The sequence below is a fragment of the Crocodylus porosus genome, unplaced genomic scaffold, assembly GCF_001723895.1.
Source record: "Crocodylus porosus isolate Cpor-Errol unplaced genomic scaffold, CroPor_comp1, whole genome shotgun sequence".
Lineage (NCBI taxonomy): Eukaryota > Metazoa > Chordata > Crocodylia > Crocodylidae > Crocodylus > Crocodylus porosus.
Genome location: NW_017728951.1, coordinates 6,537,199 through 6,550,567, shown reverse-complemented (window position 1 = coordinate 6,550,567; position 13,369 = coordinate 6,537,199). Strand labels below are relative to the sequence as shown.

The 13,369-nt window shown below is 44.3% G+C and overlaps 1 protein-coding gene across 2 annotated transcripts in view; it reads left to right on the top strand.

The window, feature by feature from the left end:
- The window catches only part of DOCK1 (dedicator of cytokinesis 1), a 545,238-nt gene that overhangs the window by 306,305 nt on the left and 225,564 nt on the right, over positions 1 to 13,369 (top strand). The window lies entirely within an intron of this gene.

Sequence of the window (13,369 nt, the reverse complement as noted above, 5' to 3'; positions counted from 1 at the left end):
GGGGAGAAGAGTTGGGTGTCCAAGAACAGTGGTCATGCCTTAAGGAGATGATTCTCCAAGCCCAAAGGGAAGTAATCCCTACACAGATCAAAGGGAGCAAAAGGGTAAAAAGGCCCCCATGGCTCACCGAAAGCATCTGAAATGTCTCCAAGCTAAAAAAGAGGCATACACCCATTGGAAGAGAGGGGCCATCACTAGAGAGGACTATACGTCTGTTGCTTGGGACTGTAGCGGGGCGGTCAGGAAGGCCAAAGCAGAGATGGAACTGGGACTAGCTACCTAGGTCAAGGAGAACAAGAAGTCCTTCTTTAAATACATAGGAGGTAAAAAGAAGGTACCAGGTAACATGGGGCCTCTGCGAGAAACACTAGGAAATCTGTTCGTCACACCAGACAGCAGTTAACCTATGTATCAATTTCTTTGCCTCCATTTTTCTGAGTAGGCACCTGTTCATCCCCCCCACTGGGACCCCTGTAGGCCCAGTGGGAGGCGCACCCAGGCCTAGGGTCAGCGAGGACCTAGTCAGGGAACTTCTGGAAGGACTGGACATATTTAAATCAGCACGTTCTTAGGATCTCCATCCCAGTGCTGAGAGAACTAGCAAAGGTTAATGCGGAAACTCTGGCATGGCTTTGAGTACTCATGCTGCTCTGGCGATGTGCCAGAGGACTGGAAAAGGGCCAATGTGGTTCCCTCCAAAGGGAGGAAGGAGGACCCAGGAAACTATAGGCCCGTTAGTCTTACCTCAGTCCTGGGGAAGGTTTTTGAGAAAATTATCCTGGTGCATGTCCAGAAGGGGCCAGCAGGGTAGACTGTGCTTTGGGGCAACCAACATGGTTTCATTAGAGGCAGGTCCTGTCAGACGAACCTGGTGGCTTTCTATGACCAGGTCACAAAATCCGTGGATGCAGGTGTCATGGTGGATATAGTCTTTCTGGACTTTAGGAAGGCCTTTGACATGGTCTCTCACCCCATTCTCATTAAAAAAAAACTAGGAGACGGTGGTGCTGATGCCTACACGGTTAGATGGGTCAGTAACTGTCTAGAGGAGTGCACCCATAGAGTGGTGGTGGACAAGTCTTATTTGACCTGGAGGGATATGGGCAGTGGGGTTCTGCAGGGCTCGGTCCTTGGGCCCGCACTGTTCAACATCTTCATCAGCGACTTGGACAAAGGGGTAAAATGCACCCTGTTCACATTTTCAGATATCACTAAGATGTGGGGTGAAGTGGGCATGCTAGAAGGAAGGAATAGGCTGCAGTTGGATCTGGACAGACGACAGGGGTGGGCAGATGAGAACACGATGGGTTTCAACACTGACAAGTGCAAGGTACTGCACCTGGGGAGGAAGAACCAGCAGCACACCTACAGGCTGGGGAACTTCCTTCTCATCAGCACAGAGGCAGAAAAGGATCTTGGTGTCGTTATTGTTGCCAAGATGAACATGGGCCGACAGTGGGGACGCGGTCAGGAAGGCTAATCGCAACTTGTCATGCATCCACAGATGCATCTCAGACAGGTTCAAGGAGGTGATACTCCCCCTCTATGCGACACTGGTTAGGCTGCAGTTGGAGTACTGTGTTGAGTTCTGGGCGCCGCACTTCAGGAGGGATGTGGACAACATGGAGAGGGTCCAGAGGAGGCCACTCGCATGATCCACAGACAGCAGGGCAGGCCCTATGAGAGACTGGGGGGCCTGAACCTGTTCAGCCCCCACAAGAGAAGGCTGAGGGGGGACCTGGTGGCCTGTTACAAACTAGTCAGAGGGGACCAGCAGGCACTGGGGGAGTCCCTGTTCCCCTAAGCACTACCAGGAGTAACTAGAAATAATGGTCACAAGCTGGCAGAGGGTAGATTCAGACTAGACGTCAGGACGCACTACTTCACGGTCAGGGCAGCTAGGATCTGGAACCAACTTCCAAGAGAAGTGGTGCTGGCTCCTACCCTGGGGGGTCTTTAAGAGGAGGCTAGATGTACACCTTGCTGGGGTCATTTGACCCCAGTATTCTTTCCTGCCATGGCAGGGTGTTGGACTTGATGATCAGTTCAGGTCCCTTCCAACCCTACAAACTATGAAACTGTAAACTGTTGGGATGCAACTCATGTGTCCGCATGCTTCTATAGCAGTGCAAGGGAAGAAAAGACACTTGAACCTTGCCCCTTTGTCAGCGGGTTGATGTGCCTGCTGCCTTGCATGCGGGCTTTGTCCCCTTAGGAGCCCCTTAGCCAGTCCTTACAAAATAAAGCAATGCTCCTTGGTCCAAACAAACAAACATTTATACATTTGTCCACATTCATATGGTGTGTAATAAGCCTGCCTTGTAGAAGAATTATCCTTTCTTCACCAGCACCTTTACACAAACATTCAGTGGAGGGTGCTAGTTCATAATGGCTGCTTACAAACGCTAAAATAAAACAGGGAAAAAATGCACCTTATGGGAAGGAGTCCATTTGTTCGACCTGACTCTGCAGCATCTGGATAGATCAGGCACTTCAGCGGGACTTTTTGGCACCTTTATTTAAAGTTGATTGAATTAGCTATTATATAAAAGTGCCAAAAAAGCCCCCACTAAAGCACCCACTTTATACAGAGGTTGGATGAGCCAGGTCTAACTAATGCTGTGCCTCTTCTAGGCATGTGCTGGGCTTGGTGCAGGAGGGTGCCGAGTTTAAAAGTAAAGTGACATTTTTGTTTTTGTTTCATTTCTAACATCTCAAAGCAGCTAATCTACTGTAGGTTTCCTGCTGCTGTCGACAGGTAGCCTGGGACAAATTTTCAAAAGACCTCTTTCAAGTGTTCCAGAGTATTTGCTAGCACATCTGTTTCCCTGCATGGAAAATCTTACACCTAGCATGTACACAGTGCTTACAGATACGATTTGTACACTGGAATATTGTTGTGTGTTTGTATATACTGATGTACTTGTAGATATAGGGAGGGAGGCTAAAGGGGGGAGCCTTTGAAAATGTATATCTAGCCATTGAATAATGCTTCCTTTTCACATGTATACAGATTGCACACAGCCATGTTAGAATATTAATTATTCACAATTTGTATATTTGTATATATTATTGTGGCATACCAAGGCCTTGGTGTATCATATCTTTGTTTTTACTCTTACGCCTCCAGGCCTTTCCTGTGTTTTGTGAAGTATACAGGTTTACTTCCGAGGAATTCTCTATCTGTCTATACTTAAGTTTTAATAGCCCAGATGCTCATGCTGTTACCACCCATAGTGTTGAAGCAGATAAAGTAAAGCTCCATATTCTGTACAGTATTGTTGATATTGTTCTTTGTTGGTCTCTTAACAGTTGATATTCTATTTAGAGACTTCTCTATACATTAGGGTTGTAAAATTTAATTAAAGACAACATTGGTTGGTTTAACAAAACAATTTGTTAATCAAGAATCAAAGTTATAGAATGTAATTGATTTCCTGTAGGACTTTGTAATCAGCTGGTGTTACCAATATGTTCAAATGGTGTTTATCTGATGTTTGCTGATGAGACATGGCAAAGCACTGTAGCCTCAGTATAGGATGATTGAGTGCTGTAGAATATGAGATGCAAGGAGAAATGACTGTTGAAGCACTAGTAATGTTACTATCCCTTCGACTGTTACATTGAAGTCCAGTGCAGCATCTGTTACGCAGTAAACAGCACTGCCAAATAACAGAGAGGGGAAGGAAATTGAGTGATAGATTTACAGAACTGAATGATCTGTAAAACAAACTCCATTCCAGTTGGAATTTGGTAAGGACTCCCATAGGAAAAAAAAAAGCATATGAAATTAATAACCCAGTTGGGAGGGCTTTACCTGAATACAAATGCCACGGTGCTTTCTGTAGCCATGCTCATAGCAGTGTTTAGTTGTTGACTGAGAGATATGTTTATGCTAATATCCGTTGTTTTCTCTGGAGGGGGGGGTCTCATCCCAGAATTGACCAGAGGCAGCTTTTGCTAGCTTATGAACTCTAATGAGATAACAGTTGGAGACGGAATGGTTGCAGAGAGTAGATATTTAGGTCTAGGCCCTGCAAAAACTTACCAGTATTTTATACTCTCTGAGCATCCAAACAGCTACTCAGAATATATTAACCTTTTGAATTTACTGCTTAACTTTGCAGTACAAAGATCTTATTGTATATTTCTTCATACTACTTTTTGGATATCAATTTAACACTGCTCCTTCATATTAGACCACATTAGAGTCCTAGCTAGTTAAATTTATGTTAGCATAGTTTTTTACCTTAAATAATTTCTTTATCTGACAGAGAGTTCTAAACACAGCACTGAACACTTGTCACTAAATGTGTTCCTGTTTAAATTCCCTGGCAAATAAAGCTGAACCAAAATAACAACTGTGAGGGGAAAAAAAAACATTTCTAAGGATTTTGCCATTGTTATTGCAAAATGATTTAGATTGGTTCTATTTAAAACATTTTAAAATTATGCTTACTTTAAGGTATTTGATATATTGATATTCTCTTTTGATAGAATTCTCTGTCTATATATGAGTGAGGACCAAACATGATGAGTTTTAATCAAAGTTTTATTGCGTCATAATGTTCATCATAGAGCAATTATAGTACTACACTTGCTTCATTCCAGAAGGCTGTCAATTAAATTCAGTCTAAACTTGTAACTGTTTCTGTTTCAGTAATAGGACTCTGAGGCAGATGTAATCAGTTAAGCTGTTACATGGTTAAGTGGCTGGGTGGTTTTCATGTGTGTTTTAGAAGTAGTAACTGGAAGATCACCATATTTGCTTTCACTTTGTGGTCTGGGACAGATTTGGACCTTGGTTTCTTTCTTTCCCCCCACCCCAGGATTAAGAGCTTACTGATCTGCTAACCTAGACTTTGTAATTGGTATGTTTGGGGTGCCCCCCCCCCCCGCATTATCTGTTCCTGTGTATATTTTGAAACTTTTTTTTTATTCTCATTTTTATGTAATGGCTTCAGCCATATTGGCTGCAAACAGGTAAGAAAAACATTTTAACTTTTTTTTTTTTAGCTCTTGCATACAGCTTGCTGTGCTGGAATTGGAAGTCTATTTTCTTAAGAAGAGATGCAGTTTTATCAGTGCTAGTGCCAGTTTCCCTACATCATGATTCTATTCACATGTCACACTTCTGTCCTAGAGGGATTATTTAATCTTTGGCCTCTCTGTTGGTTTTCCTGATGGGGTGTCAGTAGGGATTGTGTAGCTTGTGACACATTCATTTGAGTCAACAGGAATAGTCATGGAGATTTAGTTGCCTTTATAAAATGAATTTGGTGGTCTCAGGGCTACTTCTGATGAACAGATGTCTACATCACTAAAACCACTGCCACCGTTGGATTAATGCGTTTTCCTGTTGGCAGTCTCAGGTTAAACAAAGGATAGAATATGTCAAGGAAGAATGATGCTTTTTATTTCTGTGTATTCTTTCTCCAGAATAGCTTTAAGTTGCATTGGTGAGACGTTATGGAGATGGTTTCTGCTGAAAGTGCTGTATCTTCATCCTAGATAGATGAAATTATTCATCTTTCAACACAGACGGTCAAGAAATACCATGAATTTTCTGTTTAAAAAATAAATCCAACAAAAATAAAATATCGAGGAGTAGGCTAAACATCTGCTCTCTTGCATTTGAGCTTAAGGGCTGGCTGGCTGTTCATCTGGGGAGCATTCAGTGTACTGATGCTTCCACCTGTTAAGAGGTACTTCATTTATATGTGAAATGAAATCAAGAGTCTTTTATACTTTATTCAAGCATAAAAAAAAAAATCTATAACTATTTTACAAAATGGAATAGATAATTTACTCCCAATGTTGTTGGCAAGATCTTGGATACAATCTGTGTTTTTACCCTACTTTCTTCCTATTCTTTTTCACACACTCCTATCTGGAAAAAATAATATAATCAAGAAATGCATGTTTCAGAAGTTAATTTTGTTCATTTGTAGTTTGCTTGCAGGCTTAGGTTGTCCGTATTGCTGTATTTTGGTTCTTTCAAACTGCCAGTGAAACATAGGGTGTGTATTACTACACTGTTGCTTGTCAAACTATAATGTAATTTGAGAACTTCTCTGGTGTGTGCATACAACTGTCAACAGCATACAAGCATTTCAACAGATGATGTCTAATGCTGAACAAAAGCAGGTTTCATAGTTTCGTAGTTGTTAGGGGCTGCAAGGAGGTTGAACTTGATCTTAAAGTTTTTAGTTCAGTAATTGGCTAAATAACCTAAACAAATATTGAAAGATAAATCCAAGCCAAAATAATATTACTTTTCAAGTTACTCAAACTTTTCTGAAGAGATAGATATTTGTTATAAGATACATATACTGCATAGCAAATAATAGTATATATGATGTATGTGTTTACTGTATATACGTAAGTATGGGAAAACAAATACGGTTTTCCACAAATTAATTAGAACAAACTTTTTTGGTATTGTTTACCAGTGGTAAATTCTAATTTAGCTCATCAAATTAAGCCTAAGAGTACAAGTTCAGTCTGATGCTTATCTTTCAGAAAACTTGCTTTGTCATCTTTAGTTAGATTGCCAGCTCTAAGCCTTCCTACGTCATACTAGAACTGGAATAAAAAAGGAAAGACTGGCTGATTCCTGAGCTGGCAATTTAACAGTTAGTAGTTGTCAGACTGGTGGAAATGTATCCAGAGGGTATAAAGGATTTTGGAAAGAAAACTGCCAGAAACACAGAGGCAGTATATTTTAACAGACTGCTAATTTGTTTTAAATATATTTTGGGGGAACAGGAAAGAGAAAAAAAATTAGGAGTTTTTTCCCTAAAAAAGCTTTCACAATAGTTCAAAGAGAGAGATGACATTTAAACTTTAAATAAATATCTTGGGGTGAAATTACACATTAGAGTTAACAGGTGCTAATTTTAAGGAATGTTAGTTTGTGTTCAGGTTAATTGGTGGTAGGGATCAGTCACATGTTTGGGGTTAACACCTTCTCTAATGTGCACTGCTCAGATCTGCCACAAGTGCTGGTAGGCAGAGGCATGGATAAGGACTGCAAGTCTGCTTCATGCCTGTCCTGCTCATTACCTCTGTAGCCGCATTATAGGCCAGGGAGGAGCATGGCCCCTGAGTGTTGTTTGGATCACCTCCTCCATCCTCCAGTTGGCCCCTCCACTTCTGGAGCACTGCCTTGCCACCCCAGTGAGCTCCAGAGCTGTGGTGGCAGAAGCACCTGGGGGGAGGGGGAGGAGTTCCCTCTCTACTTGCTCTCAGGCTTCTTGCACCTTCACTGCTCCCACTTACCCAATTCCAGTCCCCACCGATTTGGGCAGTAGGGTCTGTAGAGATGCCTACAGACAAGGAGGCAGAACACCCCACAGGTACTTGCCACTGTCAGGCTGATTCAGTGGAGGGTCTAGTGAGGAAAAGAGAGAGATATTGGGGTGGGAAAGGAGCAATTCTGGGAGTAGAGGGGTGATTTGCAAGTCAGGGAAGTTTGGGGGAGAGAGAGGACAGAAGCCTGGTAGTTGTTCCCCACCTCCCCCTACCATCTTCTTTCTCCACTCCCTCCAATCCTGTCCCCCTCACCCCTTTCCCATGTGCCCTGGTTCCCCTAACCCTTCACTCCTTTTCCACTCCCACCCCCACTCACCCCATCCTCACCTACCTGTTGCCTGAATGTTTCCAGCTATGATTCCAGAGCCATAGAGTCCTGGATGGTAGCTAGCCCATCTGGAAGCAGTTCTCCTTTGGATGCTGGAGGACTTCAGATTGGTGGTTTTATCTCACATGAACACCCAAAAGTTAACTTAAGGTTAAATAGCACAGCTCAGAGAGAACCCTTGCCCAAGATGGTGTAATTTTAAGATGCCTAGAGGCAACTGAATATTTGTTACTGGTCAATGCTAGCACCAGTACTTTTCAATGCATATATCTCAGACTTTCTTTATATCACATCTCAGTGATACGTGTATGCTGATGATGTCACCATAGTAGCCCAAGGAGTAGACATGATAGAACTGGAAAAGACAATGTACTCGCATGGAACTTATCACTGATTATCTCCACAAATGGTACTTAAAGTTGAACATCAGTAAATCAATATCACCAGTTTTCCACCTGCACAATTCTTGAGCCAAGAGCACCCTGAATATCAGAGTAGGCAACTACAGCCTTCCCCAAGAGCATACATCAACCTATCTAGAAATCGCATTAAACCAGGGGTGGGAAATTATTTTAGCTGTATGTCCACTTAATGAGTTTTGGTGAGGTGTAGAGGGCCACAAGGGCGGTCCCACCCTGTCGCAGAGCACTCAGGTACCCTGCGCCTACAAGCAGAAAATGGCTTAGGAGAGACCCCGAGTGGTGAGAAGGGAGAGGCTTAACTGTCAGTCACCAGGGCAGCACAGGTGCTGGTTGCTAGGGCAACCAAGGGAACCAGCTGACAGGAAGGGGCAGGGCTTGACCCTTCTTAAACCCAGGCATGAGGCCAGGAGGGCAGTTCCCCTCTGGCAGCCAAGGAGGGGGGAGCTCGGCCAGTGCAGTGAGAAAGGAGAAGATCGACTGCATGAGCATCCCTGGGTTGCTGCCATAAGTGGGAGTATTTTTCCCTGTAGGACTAGAATGTTGGTTTTGACCAGACGGTTTATTTTTATGTTATAGTCTAGGGGCTTTGTGTTTTTGCGTTTATGGTTTTGACTGGAGGACTGGTTGAGGCTATTAGGGGTCGGAGGAGGCCTCATAGGAGCTCCACCATAGCGTGGGGACCCTGGTGTCAGAAAGGGCGCTGTGGTTTGACCCTAGCCCCCGGAGTGAGAAGGGGGCGGCGAGGAGCCCCCGGAGTGAGAAGGGGGCGGCGAGGAGCCCTGGAAGGAAAGGAGAGAGGGCCAAAGCATAACAAGGCCTAGATCAAACCATGTAAGTTCCATCTGAGAGGCTTGGGCTGCGGTGTAGGGGAGGAAAGGAGCTGCAGGTAGCACCCCCTGGCACCGGGGTGTATAAAATGGGCAGCCTCCCGCTGATTACACCAGTCAATTAATTAATTAAGACCAAGGTGTGGCAGGCGAGTAAGCAGGCGGTCGGCCCATTACAGAAGGGCGGAGTCACTCTCGAAGAGACTCCGATAGTGATATTTTTGTCACACACCCCTTGACAGGTGCCCCACTCCCTGGTCACCATCTTGGGACCAGAAGTCCCAACCGTGCCTAACCCCTGAACATTGCCATTGGAAGTTCCTCCCTTTGCCCCTGGAAGTACTCCTTTTAGGAGAAGGGTCTGAATGCCCCTGAACCAGAAAAAAACCAAGTCATATACTTTAGTCAATGATTAAATGTGCAGCTCCCAGCACTCCCACACATGCAGCTCCTGGCACTCGCACACCACTGGGAGAAGCCCCATGCGTAGGAGCTGGCTGCCTTCCCCACTGACTGCCACCATGGAAGCAGAGGTGGGGCTCCCCCCCATTTCTGGCGGTGTCCCCGCACATGGTGGAGAAAGCAGCTGGCTCCATCACACAGGGCTTCCCCTGGTGGCACGTGAGTGCCAGCAGCTGTACATGTGCCGCAGGGAGCCCCTGTGATAGGCCAGCCTGGCTGCACTTCTTGCTGCCATGTGCAGCTGGAGCTGTGTGCCACTGGGTGGCAGTGCTTGTGCAGGCCCCAAGTACCCTGAGGGCCCCCTGCCGCTGCTGCTGCCGGCAGTGGGGGCTGTGCGCCATGATAGGGAGTGTGTAGAGGGGGTTCCTACAACCTGGTAGCCCCATGCTTCAGGTAGCCTGAACCCCACACTCCCTGCCCCCACCCACCTTCACCCCCCTCACCCCCACTGTACTTCTCTCCCCTGCCACTTCCCAACCTGCTGCCCAGAGTGAGCGCTACAGCAGGGAGGTGAGGAAGAACTACTGCAGGCCAGGGAAGCACAGCAAGTACCTCGGCAGCTGAAGCAGTGGCAGCATCAGCACCACCTGGAAGCTGTGTGCTGGCTGGGCCAGGTCCTTCTGTGCACAAGGCCACCATGGGAGCAAGGCATGCGAGCTGGGTGGGGTACAATTAGTTGGTGGGCACCCACAGGCTGGATAGAATTACCTGGTGGGCTGGATGCAGCCCACAGGCCATATTTTGCCCACCCCTCCATTAGATCATTCCCTCACCTGTACACGTTACATTCAGTAGGTAGCTCCCCACCCACCTTTAGTCAGCAGTAGGTCAGTGGTAATGTCTCTGTATGGGTCAGTGCCTTAAGTTATTTAGCCAGCACAGCATGGAGTGCCAACTTTTAAGTGTTCAGAACCACAGCATTTGCAATGGTATATGCCCCAGCAGAATGTTGTGCTCATGTATGGTCCAGGAGTTGTCACACTAAAAAGTTCAACACTACTTAACGGTGCACTGAGACTTGTAACAAACCGCATAGTGTACACTCACTCACTTCCTGTACTCTTGGGCATTAGGCCAAATGATATAAGAAGACGCACCCAAACATCGTTACTGGCAGTAGAGGGAGGAGAGAATAACAGTCACCTGCTCCATCAACTGTTAATTGAAGACACAAATAGATGGAGGTGTAAGAGGCTTAAAAGTCATAAACCACTTATACAGGAAGCCCACAAGCTCCCTGAAGAGATTGGGGATGTTGAACCAAATCTGCGGGCAGCAATGGAATGGGAAGACAGCTAGGAAAGGTCAAAGCTATTCCTACAGCATTTTATACTGTGAAGAGGCTTTCTCCACCTCCTCAGAAACTATGAAGGAAAAACTGGAAAGGCTACCAGACCCACTGGCAACTGTGCTTACAGCAGGAATGCTGCTGCCACCCAAATGCCACTTTATCAGCTGTCAGTCCTTCTGGATTGGCATCCCTCACAGCCAAAGCAGTATTTCTGGCAGAATGGCATCACTGGAGGAGGGGAAGGCAGACCGGGGAAGCAGGCAAGTTTCCTTATCCTACCCTGAAGCTGCTGGCTTTGAGAACCCCAGGGATGGGGAGAAACTGAATTTCAGTCCTAGGGCTTCAAGGAGCTCTGACTATAGGTGATACTCCTGTCGGTGGGTTCCCTGCAAGTGGCTATGGAGGGAAGCATGAGAGTGTTAGGGAGTACAGAGCATATGCAAGCTGCTCAGCATGGAATAGGGTTGTTTCTTTGTTGTCTTTTAACATTTAAGTTGACATTATATATAAAGGAAAAGAACTGTGACGGACTGATTTGAGACATTATTGAGTAAGGAGGAGGATCCCCAAACCTTACAAATAAGACAACTGCTCAGAAGGTGAAGACATTCCCTGCATTTTTTATTTCTTTTTTTTAATTCCCTTTTCCTTTTGATTGGAGTTGTTAATACCCCATGAGGTTGTCTAGATGATGACCTCCTCAGCCTTTGGGGAAGAATCTACAGAAGAGGTAAAGAAAGTGCCTAGTGACCTCTGGGACTTGGGAGTTCTCAGTACTTACCGGGGCTGTTCTGTTCTTTGGTTGTTACTGTTTCCTTTTGTTTCGGTTGTAACCAAATATCCCTCTGTGTCTGCTTCATCTGAAGGTGATGCTGAGGGGATTCTAAGCTTAAAAGAGAAAAGAGAGCAGAGGAGAAGTTAGAATATCTGCCAAACAACTGGTAGACTTTCTGAGATATCTTTACACCTGTACTAGCGTTTGACTGGAGTGTAAGGGAAGGTCCGAGCTCCAAGGAGAAACAGACCTAACATCCTTGAAGTGTACCTCCAAGCAAGGAGAGCATCTCCCAGTACTTATGGATTAGACACTAACATGTGGCAGGCAAGACCTGGGCAAACATTGCTGTGTGTTCCTGAGAGGATAACAGGGCCTCTTCCTCACGGGACAGACTCACTGGGCACGAGCCTGACGGGGTCCCCGGCCCTATCCTGCACTCCATGGACACACACCGATACCAAATAAGTCCCCCATTTGGCATGACCTTGATGGAGAGTGTGGGTAAAGCTTAAAAGACTAAGATCTGAATACAGATTTTTCAAACTAACACTTTCCAAAATGAACATCTTGGACAGTCCCTTGTGTGAATGTGGTGTCCAACAAACAGCACAGCACTTACTTGAAAGCTGCAATCTTTACAAATGCCTAAACAGGGTAGATGGAATCCTCACATTGATCCTCACATAATACCAAGCAGTGGCTCATAGATTTGGAAGTTGATATTTGATGTCATACAAGAGAAAGAGCACTTGTTAATGAGCCTTCATATGTGATCATCCAAGTTTTAAGTGTTTTTAACGTAGTTTAATTATAATGTGCAGTCTGACCCTTGGATCTACATGTGCCAATAAGACAGTGTTGCAAATTGTGTGCAATAATGTATTAGATTAGAAGTGAAGTATTTTCCGGTCTTGTTTTTGAGTGCTAAGAGTAGAGTTCCTTTGGATAAGGAAAGCAATTTCAGCATTACTTGTTATATATTTTTTACTGTAATACACTTGTTTACCAAGTTTCTTTTGCTAGGTATCTGCACATGTGTTTTAAGAGAAATGGAATCTTTTAAAGTGAAAATTAACTGATACACGTTGGTCTGCATTTCCTTGAAAATTCAACACTTCTTATAAACAAAGGGGAAATGGAAACAGATTATTTACAACTTGTACATTAGTGATAAAATTTTCAAAAATGTATTTCTGCAGATCTTCAATTCTGAGGCAAGGTGAGCTACATGGGTATACCACAGGGCTGTTTTTCTTAGGGAGTATGTGTGTCCTTTTAAACTAATGTATAATGCTTTGACCTTTTCAGCAAAGACCTTGAAGGTTCTTTTTACTTAATTTTGTACCTGTCAAATTAACTAGACATTTTAGTAAATTTAACAGACCAACCTATGTTGTAAAATAACATTGTTTTCTCACTCTGCATCTGAGATGCCTCAAAGGAGAATGCTTTGAAAAGAGCATGCTTTTCAGTTAGTTGGACTTCCCTGTTAGAGGGAAATAGAACATATTATGCAGTATGTTATTTTCACTGAATGAATCTGGACTTAGAATTGTTTTGTGCTTGGCATTGGTATTATGTTGATAATGACATTGTCTGTGGATATTGTTTTTCTTGGCACCCTGGCAGCATGTTAGGTGTAATGGAGCTGTTTTCTCTCTCACTTATTTCTCATCTCCCTGGTTGTTACAGAAGTCCCAAAACAACGTCTTGTACCAATAAAATTGAGCTCACCAGTGATGCTGTTATATAAATGATATGATAAAAACAAAAACAAAAAATGACTAATAGGGTTCTTTTAATTAATCCTGACACTTTTTTACCTCGCATCTTGATTTATTACTCCCAATGACTAAACAGGAAAGAAAATTCAAGTATTACAAAAATTAGGTGTTCATTACTGGTCTTGGAGTGTGTCTTGGAAATATGCTGGGTTTCCTTTCCGCC